The 17,184-nt window shown below is 38.5% G+C and overlaps 1 protein-coding gene across 2 annotated transcripts in view; it reads right to left on the reverse strand.

Annotated features, from left to right (window-relative positions):
- The window catches only part of PPFIA2 (PPFI scaffold protein A2), a 545,760-nt gene extending 545,600 nt beyond the window's left edge, over positions 1-160 (reverse strand). For both annotated transcript variants that reach the window (XM_017870453.1, XM_017870452.1), the window contains exon 1: positions 84-160. The gene's annotated coding sequence lies outside the window, so the exon portion shown is untranslated. The remainder of the gene's footprint in view (positions 1-83) is intronic.
- Positions 161-17,184: the final 17,024 nt, after the last annotated feature.

Raw genomic sequence — 17,184 nt, forward strand, 5'->3', positions numbered from 1 at the left:
CCACCACCACACACACACCCATTTTCTCCTCCCAGCCTTTTTGCAAGCCTCTTTGCTTGCTTCAGTTGGCCGGGAGAACCAACCTCCTGGGAGCCGGTGAGGACGCTACAGCATCTTCTCTCCTCACTTGCCTCGTGCGGTGGTTGCTACTCCTCCTCCTCAGTCTCCTCCCCTCCTCCTCCTTGGCAGCCACCACCTCCTCTTCCTCTGGAACAAGGGCTTCCCCTGGAAGCTGCTGCAGTGGTTTCCACCGGCCCTTAAATAAATTCTGAAGTAATCACGTCTTTGCTCTCCTCCTCACGCACACGCGCCCGCGGATACACTCGTCTCCCCCAGAGCCGCTCCCGGGCTGCCGAGGCTCGCTCTGCTCCCAGTGCCCCCTGCGAAGGCAAGGGCCAGGGATGGGCAAAGTAGGAAGGGGGCACACTCTACCCCGCCTGGGCTTCTTTCACACAATGGGCTCTACAGCCTTCGCTCATGTCAGTCTGAGCTGGTGGGGATGGGAACGGACTTGGGCACCTTTTGGCTCCCGGGTCTTCTGTGCTTGTCATTTCTTTAAGCAGTTTTCTTCCCACTGGGCCAGGACATGGTAGTCATGGTTGTAGGGACCTGAGCCAATCTAGGGTGTGGCGGCATCTGTCATTTCTCATTATCTCTTCAGTTCTTCTTCATTCATATTGTTTTGGTAATGAGAATTGTATGTTAAGTATTCCGTGCCCCGGTAAATTTTAGCTTTGGGCAGAGTCTGGTCTCTCCATCGCGCTCCAGTCCCCCTTGTATCTCCACCTCCCTTTACCTACCCTCTTTTCTGTCTGCTGCTGCTGTCCATTCATACAGACTGAGGAAGCAGGAGACAAAATCAGTACCTACTCTGAGCAGAAAGGGAACGTTTCTGTGAGGGAGAGTCACGAATCCTGGGTTTCGTGAAAATGAAGAGGACATGCGTGAAGGAATTGGAGAAGGATTAAACACTGAATATAATTTGGGGGTTAGTGAAAATATTCTGAGTGTACTACAGCAAATCCAAAAGGCATGTTTTACTTTTGTATAAAGCCAAGAGTCCAAAGTTAACAAAGAACTAGTATGTCAATAACTGTTCACTTAAAATTAACTACAATATCCAAGAAACAATCTTTGTTTCTGGGGGAAGTATTTAATTCAGTTAGCGACTTTAAAGTAGAAAGTGGGGTTAAGCTCATGTATTTACCCCACTTCTAGACTGTTATTTAAATTTTGCAACACAACATAATCCTATAAAAAGTATAAAAATAATATGAAAATTCATTAGATGTCAACTGGAGCACTATTTCTCAGACATAACGTGTATACAGATCATTCATGGATCTTGGTAAATTGTAGATACTGATTCACCAGGAATGGGGTGAAACCTGAAATTCTACCCTTTTAATGACTCCCAGATGATACTACACTTTGAGGAGGAAGGGTCTAGACCACCCAATCAACCCATAATTTGATGTGGCTTAAATACCCCTAACTACAGGAAACTCTTCACCTCACACAATAGCCTAGTCTGTTTTCAGACAAACTTCATATTGTAATAGCTTCAACATACTAATCAGATATCAGTACTCATAAATTTCACTCTCTAGAACTCTACACAAAATATAAATTCCTTATACATGAGAGATATTCTTATTTTTAAATATAGCTATTATATTTATTTGTACAAGAATTCCTCCCTTATTAAACCTTGGTTTGAATTTCCTTGGCAGTCAACATTTGTTAATTACTGACTCAGATGTTCTTACTGTTTCCAAGAAGAGTTTTGATTTCCTTGAGTCTCATTCGTATATCAAATACAAGTTTTAATTGTAAGTATAATCCCCACATACAGTTGGCACAACATAGTTAAAGGCTAACCCATGGTAGTTATCACAGAAAGAAAAACTTTGATAATGGGAGGCAGAAAAAATCAGAAGTTAAAGGATATTTTGGTGAGAAGATGCAGCCTTCATAGTAAATTTCAGCTGAGAAACTCTACATTATCACTGTTAACTTCACTGCAAAGGGTGTAAATAATATATTAAAACTGAGAAAGACTATTTAAAGTAGCAATTTTGCAGAAGGCATTAGGTGAGCCAATTCACCTGAGAAGAGTCACCACCTGCACCAGTTCCTCTTAGTGGCCCTTAAATTTATCATACAAGAGAATCTCCAGAAGGGCTTGTTACAACACAGATTGCTGGGCCCTATTCTTTGAGTTTCTGATTTGCTACATCTGATTCGTTACATTTCTAATAAGCTCCCACGTGGTACTAATACTGCTAGGTCAGGGATCCCACTCTGAGAACCACTGTGTGGATACGTCTGGAGAATTTTGGGAACAAAAGAAGCACAGAGCAAAAAAAAAAAAAAAGAACTGGTAAATATTTTGTATTCAAAAAAAATCTCCTATACCAATATAAATCTGACTCTGTTGTTTTTGATGCCCAATCAATTATTAAGATGAGATATGCTTGTCTCCTGAATAGTTAACCAGATTTAAGTAGAAGTAGTGAAAGCCATTATTTGTCTTAGTGCCTAATATCAATCAAAGTAGTCCACACCAGCATATAATATTATAGTAGCCACATGTACTGATGCTTCTTGTTAACATGTTATTTTAAATACGAGTTTTTTGTCTATACACTCCTGTGGTGGTTAATACTAAAGGTCAACTTGATTGGATTGAAGGATGCAAAGTATTGATGCTATGTGTGTCTGTGAGGGTGTTGCCAAAGGAGATTAACATTGGAGTCAGTGGACTGGGACAGTAAGACCCACCCTTAATCTGGATGGGCACCACATAATCAGCTGATAGTGTAGCTAGAATATAAAGCAGGCAGAAAAATGTGAAAAGACTGGACTGGCCTAGCTTCCAGCCTACGTCTTCTCTTGTGCTGGATGCTTCCTGCCGTCGAACATCGGATGTTAAATTCTTCAGTTCTTGGACTGGCTCACCTTACTCCTCAGTTTGCAGACAGTCTATTGTGGGACCTTGTGATCATGTGAATGAATAATTCATATATATATATATATGTATCTCCTATTACTTCTGTCCCACTACAGAACCCTGACTAATACAGATTTTGGTACTAAGAGGAACAAAATATTAAGAACGGAGTTATTTTATTGGTTTTGGAGCTTCTGGAGTTGGCTGCTTAATATGATTAGATCCAAAAAATGCTAAGGACTCTACTTTTAATAGTATGGAGAACACTGATAGTCTTGGCATGAATTGTTTAGAGAGTTATGCAAAATAAATGCATTTCACACTCCTGACTCACGGCTCATGAGAGGCAAGGAGTTTAGTGACTCTATACATAATATCTTTGACCACATGTGGAGAATCAAGGAACAAAATGAAACTGGTTGGTTGCTCATAAGTTCAGGGGGTGAAGTGATAAGAGAAAATGATGAACTCAGGATTCTAACTCCCGGCTTCAGAAGCAGATTCTGAGACTCAAATCTGCTAAGATTGCCATGAGTGAGAGTCTTTTCTCTTCTGCAGGAAAAAGCTGAAATTGTTGAAAAGCAGACACAACCTCTCATCATGCAAGTGGCTCACCTGTAAAGAAAGGTGCATGCACAGCCTCACCAGGTGTCTACTGTTAAAGTGATGGCATTGATTGGAAAAGAATGGGACCGTTCGACTTGGAATGGGGAGATGCGGAAGGACCCTGATAAAGCTGGGCACACTGAGTTTGTGAACGCTGATGAAACTTTTTTTTGCCAGAAAAACAGCTTCTCCATCCCCAGTAGTGGCAATATCCACTCCCTGACCCATGCTGCCATCAGCCTTTCCACCTTTGTCTGAGGAGATAAACCCTGCACTGCCTGAGACAACAGTGATGGCCTCCCCTGAGGCAGCTTCCAGGCAAGATAATGTTGATTTTCCTCAGGAACCACCCCCAACACCCCTGTTTGCTTCTAGATGTATACCTGTACTAAAGCCCCAGGGGGCCCCAGAGGTGAGGTTGAGAGCATGACCCATAAGGAAGTGTGCTACACTCGAAAACAACTGCCTGAGTTTTCTAATTTATGTAAGCAGAAATCTGGAGAACAGGCATGGGAATGGATATTAAGGGTGTGGGATAATGGTGGAAAGAACACAGAGTTGGATCAGGCTGAATTTATTGATTTGGGCTCACTAAGTAGGGACTCTGAATTTATTGTTGCAACTCGGGGAGTTAAAAAAAGTTCTAATAGTTTATTTGCTTGGTTAGCTGAAATATGGATTAAAAGATGGCCCACTGTGAGTGAGTTGGAAATGCCCAATCTCCCTTGGTTTAATGTAGAGGAAGGGATCCAAAGGCTTAGGGAGATTGGGATGGTGGAGTGGATTAGTCACTTTAGACCTACTCATCCCAGCTGGGAGGTCCAGAAAATATACCATTGACCAATGCTTTGTGAAATAGATTTGTGAGGGCAACATCTGCATCTTCGAAGAGCTCTGTAATTGCTCTTCTCTATATGTCAGATCTAACAGTGGGAACTGTAGTCACTCAACTACAAAATTTAAATACAGTGGGAATAATTGGATCCTAAAGAGGGGCCAAGTGGTGGCATTCAACCATTAAAGGCAAGGTGGGCCTGGCTACCATAATGGACAGCAGAGGCAAAGCAGCAATCAGAAGAGTCTGACTTGTGTAAGGCTCTGACATTGGTTAACTAATCGTGGTGTTCCTAGAAGTGAAATTGATAGGAAGCCTACTGCATTCCTACTTAATTTATACAAGTATAAAACTTCTAGGTCAAATGTACAAAAGACTAATTTGAATTATAAAAACAGAGAATCATGGCCCTTCTATCAATTTCCAGACTTCAGCCAGTTTACAGATCCAGAACCCCTTGAATGGAGGGGAGTCTGGGTCCCCTTGAGGAAAGACCCCACTACACAACCGACAATTTATACTGTTAATCTTTCTCCCATCCTCCCCCAGGGAAACCTCTGGCCTTTTACCAGAGTGTGCAATGGGGAAAGGGAAGTGATTAGACATTTCGGGGACCACTGAAGACTAGCTTGAGCTGACATTGATTCCAGGGGACCCAAAATCTCATTGTGGTCCTTCAGTTAAAGTAGGGGCTTATGGAGGTCAGGTAATTATAGGAGTTTTAGCTCAGGTCCAACTTACAGTGGGTCCAGTGGGTCCAGGGACTTATCCTGTGGTCATTTCCCCAGTGCCAGAATGCATAATTGGCATAGACATACTTAGCAGCTGGTATAACCCGCACATTGGCTCTGTGACTGGTAGGGTGACAGCTATTATGTTGGGAAAGACCAAATGAAAGGCATTAGAGCTGCCTCTAGCAAGAAAAATAGTACATCAAAAATAATATTGCATCTCTGCAGGAATTGTGGAGATTAGTGCCACCATCAAGGAGTTGAAAGACGCAGAGGTGGTGATTCCCTCCACGTCCCCGTTCAACTCTCCTATTTGGCCTATGCAGAAAACAGATGGACCTTGGAGAATGACAGGTGGATTATCGTAAGCTCAACGAAGTGGTGACTCCAATTGCAGCTGCTGTACCAGATGTGGCTTCATTGCTTAAGCTAATTAACACATCTCCTGGTACCTGCTATGCAGCAGCCATTGACTTGACAAATGCCTTTTTCTCCATTCCTGTCCATAGGGCCCATCAGAGGCCATTTGCCTTCAGCTGGAAAGATGAACAATATACCTTTATTGTCCTACCTCAGGGGTATATCAATTGTCCAGCTTTGTGTCATAATCTTATTATTGGAAGAGAACTTGATTGCTTTTCGCTACCACTAGGTATCACATTGGTCCATTACATTGCTGACATTATGTTGACTGGATCTTGTGAGCAAGAAGTAGCACTGGACTTATTGGTGAGACATTTGCTTGCCAGAGTATGGGAAATAAATTTAACTAAAATTCAGGGACCTTCTACCTCGGTAAAATTTCTAGGGGTCCAGTGGTGTGAGACTTTTAAAGTAAAGAATAAGTTGCTGCATTTGGTCCCTCCTATACCAAGAAAGAGGCACAATGCCTAGAGGACCTATTTGGATTTTGGAGGAACACGTTCCTCATTTGGGTGTGTCACTGTGGCCCATTTATTGAGTGACCTGAAAGGCCACCAGTTTTGAGTGGGGTCCAGAACAAAAGAAGGGTCTCCAACAGGTTCAGGCTGCTGTGCAAGTTGCTCTGCCACTTGGGTCCTATGACCAAGCTGATCCAATAGTGCTTGAGGTGTCAGCAGTAGAAAGGGATGCTGTCTGAAGCCTTTAGCAGGCCCCCAGAGGTGAACCACAGCGGAGGACTCTAGGATTTTGGTACAAGACCCTGCCATATTCTGCAGATAACTACTCTCCTTTTGAGAGACAGCTCTTGGCCTGTTACTGGGCTTTGGTGGAAACTGAAGGTTTGACTATGGGTCATCAAGTCACCATGTAACCTGAACTGCCTATCATGAACATGGTGCTTTCTGACCCATCTAGGCATAAAGTGGGTCATGAACAGCAGCATCCCATCATCAAATGGAAGTGACACATACATGATCGGGCTCGAGCAGGTCCCGAAGGCACAAGTCAGTTACGTGAGGAAGCAGCTCAAATGCCCATGGTATCCACTCCTGCCATCCTGCCTTCTCTCCCCCAGCCTGCACCAATGGCCTCATGGTGAGTTCCCTATGATCAGTTGACAGAGGAAGAGAAGACTAGGGCCTGGTTTACAGATGGTTCTGCATGATATGCAGGTACCACCCAAAAGTGGACAGCTGCAGCACTACAACCCCTTTCTAGGACATCCCTGAAGGACACTAGTGAAGGGAAATCTTCCCAGTGGGCAGAACTTTGAGAAGTGCACCTGGTTGTGCACTTTGCATGGAAGGAGAAATGGCCAGATGTGCAATTGTATACTGATTTATGGGCTATAGCCAATGGTTTGGCTGGATGGTCAGGGACTTGGAAGAAGCATGAGTGGAAATTGGTGACAAAGAAATGTGGGGAAAAGGTATGTGGATGGATCTGTCTGAACTGTCAAAAACTGTGAAGATATTTGTATGCCATGTGAGTGCTCACTAACAGGTGACCTCAGCAAAGGATTCTAATAATGAAGTGGATAGGATGACCCATTCTGTGGACACCAGACTCTTTCACCAGTTACCCCTGTCATTGCCCAATGGGCCAATGAACAAAGTGTCCATGGTGGCAGGGATAGAGGTTATACATGGGCTCAGCAACAGGGACTTCCACTCACCAAGGCTGCTGACTACAGCCAATGCCGAGTGCCCAATGTGCCAGCAGCAGAAACAAACACTGAGCCCTCAGTATGGCACAATTCCTCAGCATGATCAGCCAGCTACCTGGTGGCATGTTGGTTATATTGGACCTCTTCCATTCGAGAAAGGTCAGAGGTTTGTCCTCACTGTGATAGACACTTACTCTGGATATGGGTTTACCTATCCTGTACTCAATGCTTCTGCCAAGAATACCATCTGTGGACTCATGGAATGCCTTAGCCACTGTCATGGTATTCCATAAAGCATTGCCTCTGACCAAGGCACTCACTTTACTGCTAAATAAGTGCAGCAGTGGGCTCATGCTCATGGAATTCACTGGTCTTACCATGTTCCCCATCATCCTAAAGCACCTGGATTGATAGAACGGTGGAAGTACCTTTTGAAGTCACAATTACAACACCAACTAGGTGTCAATACTTTTAAGGACTGGGGCAAAGTTCTCCAGAAGGCGGTGTATGCTCCGAATCAGAGTCCAATATATGGTACTGTTTCTCCCATAGCCAGGATTTAAGGATCCAGGAATCAAGGAGTGGAAGTGGAAGTGGCACCACTCACCATCACCCCTAGTGATCCACTAGCAAAATTTTTGCTTCCTGTTCTTGCGACATTCTATTCTGCTGGCCTAGTGGTCTTAGTTCCAGAGGGAGGAACTCTGCCACCAGGAGATACAACAACGATTCCATTAAACTGGAAGTTAAGATTGCCACCTGCACACTTTGGGCTCCTCCTACCTTTAAGGTAACAGGCTATGAAGGGAGTTACAGTGCTGACTGGGGTGACCGACCTGGACTATCAAGATGAAATCAGTCTACTATTCCACGATAGAGATAAGGAAAAGTATGCATGGAATACAGGAGATCATTAGGGTGTGTTTTAGTGTTACCATGCCCTTTGATTAAGGTCAATAGGAAACTACAACAGCCCAATCCAGGCAGGACTAGAAATGTCCTAGACCCTTCAGGAATGAAGGTTTGGGTCACTCCACCAGGAAAAGAAAACCATGACCTGCTGATGTGCTTGCTGAAGGCAAGGTGAATACAGAATGAATAGTAGAAGAAGGTAGTCATCAATACCAGCTATGACCACGTGACAAGCTGCAAGAAAGGGGGACTGTAACTGTCATGAGTATTTCTTCCTTATTTTGTTAAAACCATGTTTGTGCATGTTTTCTTGTACTAATAATATATCTTCATTTTATTTCCTTTTTCCTTTATCATGTGAAGTAAGATTTATTGACTTTATATCAGCATTTAAATATTGTTAACTTTATGTAATAGTATTTTGGGTGGGGAATTCGTCCATTTCTGGTTGTATGAAGGATATTTGCATTATGTTTGGCATAATTATGACCTTATTGTCTTTACTTGAAGATCATGTATGATCTCAGGAGATCTGTATGTGTTCAGATTGACAAGGGATGGACTTGTGATGGTTAATAGACAGTGGCAACTTGATTGGATTGAAGGATGCAATGTATTGATCCTGGGTGTGTCTGTGAGGTGTGAGATTGTTGCCAGAGGTGATTAACATTTGAGTCAGTGGGCTGGGAAAGGCAGAACACCCCCTTAATCTCGGTGGGCACCATCTAATCAGCTGCCAGAGTGGCTAGAACATAAACCAGGCAGAAAACTGTGAAAAAACTAGACTGGCCTAGCCTCCCAGCCTACAACTTCTCCCATACTGGATGCTTCCTGGCCTCTAACATCAGACTCCAAGTTCTTCAACTTTGGGAATCGGACTGGCTTCCTTGCTCCTCAGCTTGCAGACGGCCTATTGTGGGACCTCGTAATCATGTGAGTTAATACTTAATAAGCTCCCGTTTACATACACATATATGTGTATATATATATACACACACATATATGTATATATATGCACACACATATATATATAGAGAGAGCTTCATATACATATGGAGCTTCCCCTTTATATATATAAAGGGGAAGTATTAAGTTATATATATATATGTATACACACACACACATATCTCCAATTAGGTCTGTCCCTCTAGACACCCCTGACTAATACAACTCCTTAAATGGAATCTGTTATACAACTTATTTTTACTATGGTAATCCTTTCCTCCCATCCCTTTAGATAGTCTGAATATCACATGGTATATTAATAATATAATAATATACAAATATAATAATGATCACTTGTTTTTATTTAAATCAAGGGTGGATTTATTTGTAAAGATGAAGTTTAATGGTATCAGGCACCAAAAAAAAAAATGGGTAATTAAAATGGGCCATTAAAATAACAAAAATTTAGTAAATAGCAATAATTTACGTTTTAAGTACAAGAATAATTTTCATGCAAATAGAAAGCAAATAATGTTAGTTGTAAAAGACATTTTGATCTCAATATTACACCATTTCAACCATATAGTTACCTATTTACCAAAATATTTTTCCTATAATGAAAATAATTTATTAACATTATTAAAAATTAAATTACATTTTCTATATTCATGCTTAAAGTTGAACTTAAAATTTAAGATGGATTTATATACAGATAGTAGAAGAAAGTATCATAATACACTTTACATATAATAGTCTTGTGAGAACATTTCCATTAAAAATAAAGTCATATGGTATTTTCACACTGTATTATTAGGGTGGGCTACAAAACAATCCCAAATATTTAATATGTCAAACTCAAATGAAGTTTATTCTTTACTTTCTCAGTATCCCTGAGGATAGAATTGATCCTCAATTCTATCCTCAATTCTACCTCAAAGGTAGAATTGATCAGTGGACTGCTTTCTCCTTTAGAGTAATTCAGACTCATTTCTTATCTGTGCCTTGTCATCCTCTTGGGTTTTGCCAGGCAGTGGGAGGGGAAAGAGGGTGGAGGCAGCATACTCACTTCATAAAAAACTTTGGCCCACACATGACCAGACTTTTTTCAAGTTCCACTGGTAAGAACAACTCACATGGCAACATCTAATTACAAAAGAAACTGGGAAAGTAGTCTAGACTTAAGTACAGAAAAAATAAAAAGGTTTTGATTAAAACTTAGCCAGTTTCTCCCATACATTGTTTGTGAAAATAATAATGGAAATGAAAGGTATGTTAGAAAATGTTATATTTTAACTTTCTGTGATGCGTAAATTTAAGAAACATATTAAACTCAATTAGTTGAAAACAAGGATAAAAATTAAACACCCAATTCTTTTTATTACAAAGGGTAAGCATTGTTTATTGTAAGTTTAGCATGTTTCTTGTGATGTTTATGCTATATGTTATTCTTCCTACCCGTCTAAAAAAACAAACTGCAGAATATTAAAGCTATGCTAAGCACATCGTTACTGACTCTTGTACCTCCACGCAAATTTATAAGCATCACTTCTCACAAGATAAATTTTTGTGAAAGGCTATATTAGTCAGCTTTTATCTATGCATTTATATGAGATTACTGTAAACTCTAGCAACTTGACAAATATTTACTGACATTTCAATTCATAAACAAGGATATCTTACTGTTCTCAAAAGCAAAACTGTTATATTTTGAAGTCAAAGTATGGTAAGGGAAGACAAGTTTCAGGGAATTTTGTTTTGCATCACTCAATACTTTCTGACATTAAATCTAAGAGCACTAGGAGAGAAAAAACAAACAATAAAAAATGGCAATGCCTTCTAAAATATTTTCTCTTTTTTAAAGGAAAATAAAATTTCATAGGAAAAAATCTTTCATGTCCATCTTCAGACTTGGTGACCATACACTTATAAAAGTCTGATAAAAGGGAAGAGAAATGATGTAAATACAATTAATAGTTGTTTTAAATAGAAAGAATATTTATTCTAACATGAAGCTTATAATAAAGATTTTCATTTTCACTCTACTCCAATTTAGAGACCCTCACTTTGTAATTAAAAATGTTTTATACCGACATAACTAGTCTAATTTCAATCTCACAAATTAGTAAAATAAAAACTCAGTAGTATAAATTCCTGAATTTTCCACCTCAACTACCTGAAGAAGCTAGACAGGTACTGCATGACTTATAATACCTACTTTTTAACTTCTATCAAATATAAATCATCCAGCTATGACTCAAACTGATTTATGATTACCAAATTACTTTGACCATTGGCATTGCTGATGCCTAGTGAACATTTTACTTGATTAACCAGCAACATGAATAAACTGTATGAAGTTGAGATCAGTGAATGTTACTGTTCTTTAGATGAGAAATCATTGGGAAAAGGTCACTAACATGACAATGACCCCTTACTTACTATTTACCATTCAAAGACATGTGCAAGCAGTCATGGACAGTAAATTAAACCACAAGAATAACTGATATGAGTAATCCTCACTTTGGACATAGTTTAAAGATTCATTGAACAATGAAGAATGCAAATGCATGCTTTACAAAGACAGTAAAGAGAAGTCAGCAACTTCAATCCCAAATTAGTACTAATTTGAAGAAGTGCTAGACAGTTGAAATTATGTAGAAAAATTTCTCCAGAATAACAGTTTATATAATTTATTGAGCAATTGATTCTTATCTTCTTCTCCACCATAAATAGGGTGAACTTAAGTTCATATATTATGAATATTAAGGCATAAGATATAGAAGATAGGTCAAGACCAGGTAGGAAAACGACAGATACACTACCGATGCATCACTGAGTAAAAAATCATGCCAAAACTTAGTAATTTAAAACAACAATCACTTTATTCTTAATCATAGTATAAATGAGTCAGAGCTCACCTAAGTAGTTCTGGCTTGGAATCTCTTATGCACATACAGTCAGACAGTGACTAAACTGGAAAATGTCAGGGTGGGAGTCAACTAAAGTAGTGGGGGCTGTCCAGGAATCTCTCTTTTCCTCTGTGTATGTGTGTCATCATATGGATTCCCTATGTTGTATTGCAAAATGGGATAGCTCGGGCTTCCTCACAATTATGGCAGCCCAAGGATAGTCAGACATGACCAGATAAATCTTCAAGAGCAAGTAGTGAGCAAGGCAGGAGAGCAAGTAGTGAACAAGGTCACAAGCAGTGACTTAAGCTTTAGAAGTCACATGTAATACTCGTATTATGAGACAGCCATCACAACCCACCTGGTTTCAAGGGGAAGAAAAATAAATCCCTTTCTCTTAATGAGAGTAGCACTAAATCACATGGTAAAAAGTATTATTGCTGTCAATTTTAGAAAATAAAGTCAGACACAGCAGGCTATCTTTGTGAAATGTGCATTTGCTATTTCAAATATTCAATTTTCTTAGATAAATTTGTAGTTCGTAAAAGATGTGCCAAGTCTTTTATGTTTCAAGAACGGATAAGTAGTTAGTAAGCCAAATGTTTGTTAGACATAGGCAGAATTCATGGGAATTGTAAAGTATAAAATAAATATGAGAGCTTGTGTGTGTTAAACATAGAAAAGCACAGAAAGACTAGAGATATCTAATGTTCATGACACATGTGAGTAGTACATATTTGTGTATGTATTTGTGTTCATTATATATGAATATACTTGATAACAAATACACAGGAGATTCTAAGTATTTAGGATACACTAGATATACCTGAAAAACCAACATTCAAGAGGTCTTTGTTTGGCCATCCATAGGTGACACTAATTATAACCATGTATATCTTCTGCCCAAGTAACACAAATAAAACCCACCACTATTCATCCGGCTAATTAGAGAGCTACATCTCCCAGCCAGATGTATTTGTCTCTGCATCTTTCTAATAGAGTGTGTGCCATTGACCCAGGATGCCTTCTGCCCTTTTGACCCCTAGCAGGTGTTTCAAGTCCCATCAATTATGGGCCTTGTAACCACACCATTCATGTGGAAGGCTAATGGGACAGAGAGAGGAACAAGACATAAAAACATTGTGGATCCCAGAGTTTAGGTAGTATGGTTTCTCCACACTGTTTGTGCCCTATCCTACAAGTGATAACCAACTCCATCTCTTTTCCTTTGTTTCTACGTGTTTTTAGTAGACTTGAGAAAATGGATCATTTGATCATTTTCATTTGTTCTGTGTGCCTTTCTATTCTGTGACCTCTGGGATCTACTTGCTGGTAATTAATATGGAGGCCTCCATGGTATCAAGGTGATGTCCCACATGACACTTTATTTTGGGAAGTGGTAGTGCAAAACTTGGGTTCTTATGACCTAAAATATATTCTCAGATCTCCCTGAATTAGTCCGAAAACAAATACAAACAAACAAAAAGAAAAGAAAAGGTTGGGTGCGGTGGCTTACGACTATAATTCTTGCACCTTGGGAGGCTGAAATGGGGGGATCGCTTGAGCCCAGGTGTTAAAGACCAGCCTGGGCAACATAGCAAAACCTCATCTCTATAAAATAATAATAAAAAATAATAATTAATTGGGTGTGGTGATGTGTGCCTGTACTCCTAGCTATTTGAGTGGCCAGGGTGGGAGAACTGCTTGAGCCTGGGAGGTTGAGGCTGCAGTGAGCCATGATCATGCCACTGCAATCCAGCCTGGGTGACAAAGTGAGAAACTGTCACAAACAAACGAAACAAAACGAAAAAACGCAAAGCAGGTACTAATCAAACATGTCAGCCAACTTCCTGGCATATCTGAAGTCCTATTCAACCAAAGAACCCCAAATCATCTCAGAGATAAGTAAGTTGTGGCACACCACTACCACAAAATAATGCCAAACTGCAACTGTGTCCAGTGTAGGTTTGGATAGAGGGAGCTTGGGACTCCTGGCAAGCTAGCAATAAAATCTCATTATGGTCCTTTAATTAATCTTGAAATTATGCAAACTCACATTTTATGTAATTAAATTTTAGTGATCATTTTACCATAGTTAGCAAATATTTGTTACAGTGTACATTTGTGTTTCTGCTTTATTTTCTCTTTATTTACCGTACCAATTAAGTTTTTGCGTTTTGGGATTATAAAATGTGTCTTGGGTATTGAGACTTACTTGATAATATAAATAATGTATTGATTTAAAGTTTTTGGTTTCCTTGCATCATGTGGGAACCAGATACATAGGGAGTCAGGAGTCCCACATTGTGATAAAAAATATAAGGGAGGTAATATATTTAATCAATTTGTGCAAGATCAGAAGTTAGGATGAAAATGTGCTACCAAGGAAATTTGTGGATGAATGACATGAAAGGGTAAAAGTGAGGACAAATAACTAGAGGCAGATAAACTATGGCTTGCATAAGGAATGGTGGATGGTGCCAAGTTGGCTATAGCAGAGTAGTAAGGGAGGCTTTGACTGAAAGAAAAGAATAAAAATCTAAGCAAGACATGCAAATCTTGTTAAAGTGTTTTAAGATGTATCCTGTGGATAACAGGGAGCCTATTAAAGTTTTAAAGCAAGGGCATGTGGTGTATACTTTGCAAGAGGCAGGATAAAAATTGAGAGATAAGAAAGGATAGATGATATAAATATTGAACCTCCTTTCAATGTGATATGAAACAGAGATGAGTATATTTGGGTTGAAGCAAAGTGAATTCGCCTTTGATCATGTTAAGGGTTATTATCTGACCGTGAGCCATCTAATTAGAGATATTCAAAAGCAGTTGAAATACCAGTCTATCAAAGAGAAATCTGGGCTGATAAGAAGTGTTTGAAAATCATTACTGGTGTTTGAAATGATAGAAGAGAGGAACATTGATAATTAAGAGGGTGTAGAATCAGATAATATGAGGAAATGATGACAGGACCTCAATGACCACTAATACTTAGGAAATGCTTCTAACAAGAAGTAGGCAGAGATGAGGAAGGGAAGAAAGGAAAGAGTGCAATCATGGCAAGAAGTAGGGAGTGGTGATGAGTGTGAAATACTCCTGAGAAATCAAGTAAGATAAAAATTGGAAAACATAATTTGGATTTAGCAAGAATATATTATATTTATTAAGGGAGGTTTCAGTAAAATGATGATTGCAGAATATAAATCATAATGGCTTAAGGAGATTACAGGAGATGCATAAATGGAAATAGTGGCTGTTCAATACATTTAGATGCTAGTGGTGTCAAAGAGATGGAGTCAAGTTGAAAAGAGATAATAGAGGTTTTCTTCTTGAGAGTCAATAGAGCTCTCTGCGATCCTTAGGTAGGCTTTAGAAAGTTCCCAACTCTCCTGAATTTGTATAGAGATTTATCTTTTCCCTATAAAAGGAATTAAATTAGAAGTTCAAGTTGATAGTTGAAACTCTTTTGGGATTTGGGTATATGGAGTTTAAAGGCGCACTGTCATATCCAAATAGCTGAAATATAGACCATTTTTCCCTGTTACTAGTTTCTTATTTATGCATTTCCATTCTTTCATTCTCTATATCTTATTGAACATCTATGATATGCCAGGCAATATTACAGATGCTTAGGATTCAGCAATAAATAATAGAATAAAACAAAATTCTTGTTTACGCGAAGCTTACATTCTAGTGTTCACTCATTTAAAAATATTTATCACAGACCTTATTTTCATCAGACAATGAATGCATCAGTATTATAGTTTATCACTTATAAATATCAATTATTATATAATGTTTTAAAAACTGTAAATCCTGTGGGGAAGGGCAGGCAGGGAGAATTTTGACCTCAGAAACATTTCACACATATTGTACTTTTAAAATTCACTTCACTTTACCTCTGTTCTTGTTACATCATGAAGAAGTTTAAATGCAAAATAAACCTTTATTAAACCGTTCTTTACGCTCCTATTGGATTTGTTTACAGTCATGCATGGCTTTATATTAAGATGCTTCTACATTTAATAGTTGACAAGCAAATAACTTGGAAAATTATTCTGAAATTTTGTAGACACAAAATTTTATTAATGACTTCTAGCTCTTGCAGAACCAGAAAGCCCATTTTTAAATATATATATTTTTTCATTTTATTTATTTGCTGCCCTGTGACTAGGGTTTGAATGAAGGCAGTCAATTTTGAAGATTAATTTCTGTCCAATTAGATTTCAGGGTTCTAATTAAATAATTCAGAAAGCAGAAAAAAGATAAGTGCAGAGAAACAAACAGAAACATATTTTTTGCTTTCTAAAATATGAATTTATTAATTCATCAAATATTTTAGGGTGTCACAGGTATTAACAATATAATTTTTCCTAAGTAAATTATCAGGAATAATCTCATAACTCTCCTTCCTTCAAAATGGCCTTGTGAAAGGGATTGTATGAACAAGATACCCTTATTAAAACACACTCAACGTTACCTGCAATTAAAAGCTTAAGCATTATTAATCAGAAACTTTTGGATTGATTTTAATTTTACTTCAAAGTTATTAAGGGCACAAATAAAATTTGTTAAGAGTATTTTTTAATTTATTACAGAATATCTTGAGATTAATTGAATATATCTGCAAATCAGATTTTGCCTTAGTGGCAACGGTTGATTTTTTTAAAAAAATTATTAACAATTGAGTATAGCACATTTAATTTGAGATAATTTGGCCTTGAAATTGGCAAAATTAGATATCAATCTATGCCTTAGTCTGATCACTACGATTCAATTTACTGTGAACTTCCTGAACACCTATTATCTATCTCTTAATGCAACTTATTTATCTCCTACTGTAGAAGATATTCAAAAATCAAAATATCATGCATAATGAAATAATAAACTTGTAGACATAGTGATACCACAAGATCTCTCTTTGTATGTTTCTCCTTTGCCTCAAAGTCAATGTATGTAAAACCAAGGTTATGGAGTTTTTGTAATGTTTTATCCTTAACTCCTTCCAGGTGTCCTTCTGTATGCCATATCATCCTCCCAGTAACTAAAATTCATAATTTTGTAATCCCCACTTAACTATAAATTTTGACCCTATAACTAGTATGATGGTAAAATTTGTTGAATTTTACCTACAAAATATTTTTCAATATTTTCCTTTTTATCCAACTGTGACTCAGTATCTCAAGTCATGTTATTGCATAAGGCAT

This window comes from Rhinopithecus bieti, unplaced genomic scaffold (assembly GCF_001698545.2).
Source record: "Rhinopithecus bieti isolate Rb0 unplaced genomic scaffold, ASM169854v2 scaffold_5387, whole genome shotgun sequence".
NCBI lineage: Eukaryota > Metazoa > Chordata > Mammalia > Primates > Cercopithecidae > Rhinopithecus > Rhinopithecus bieti.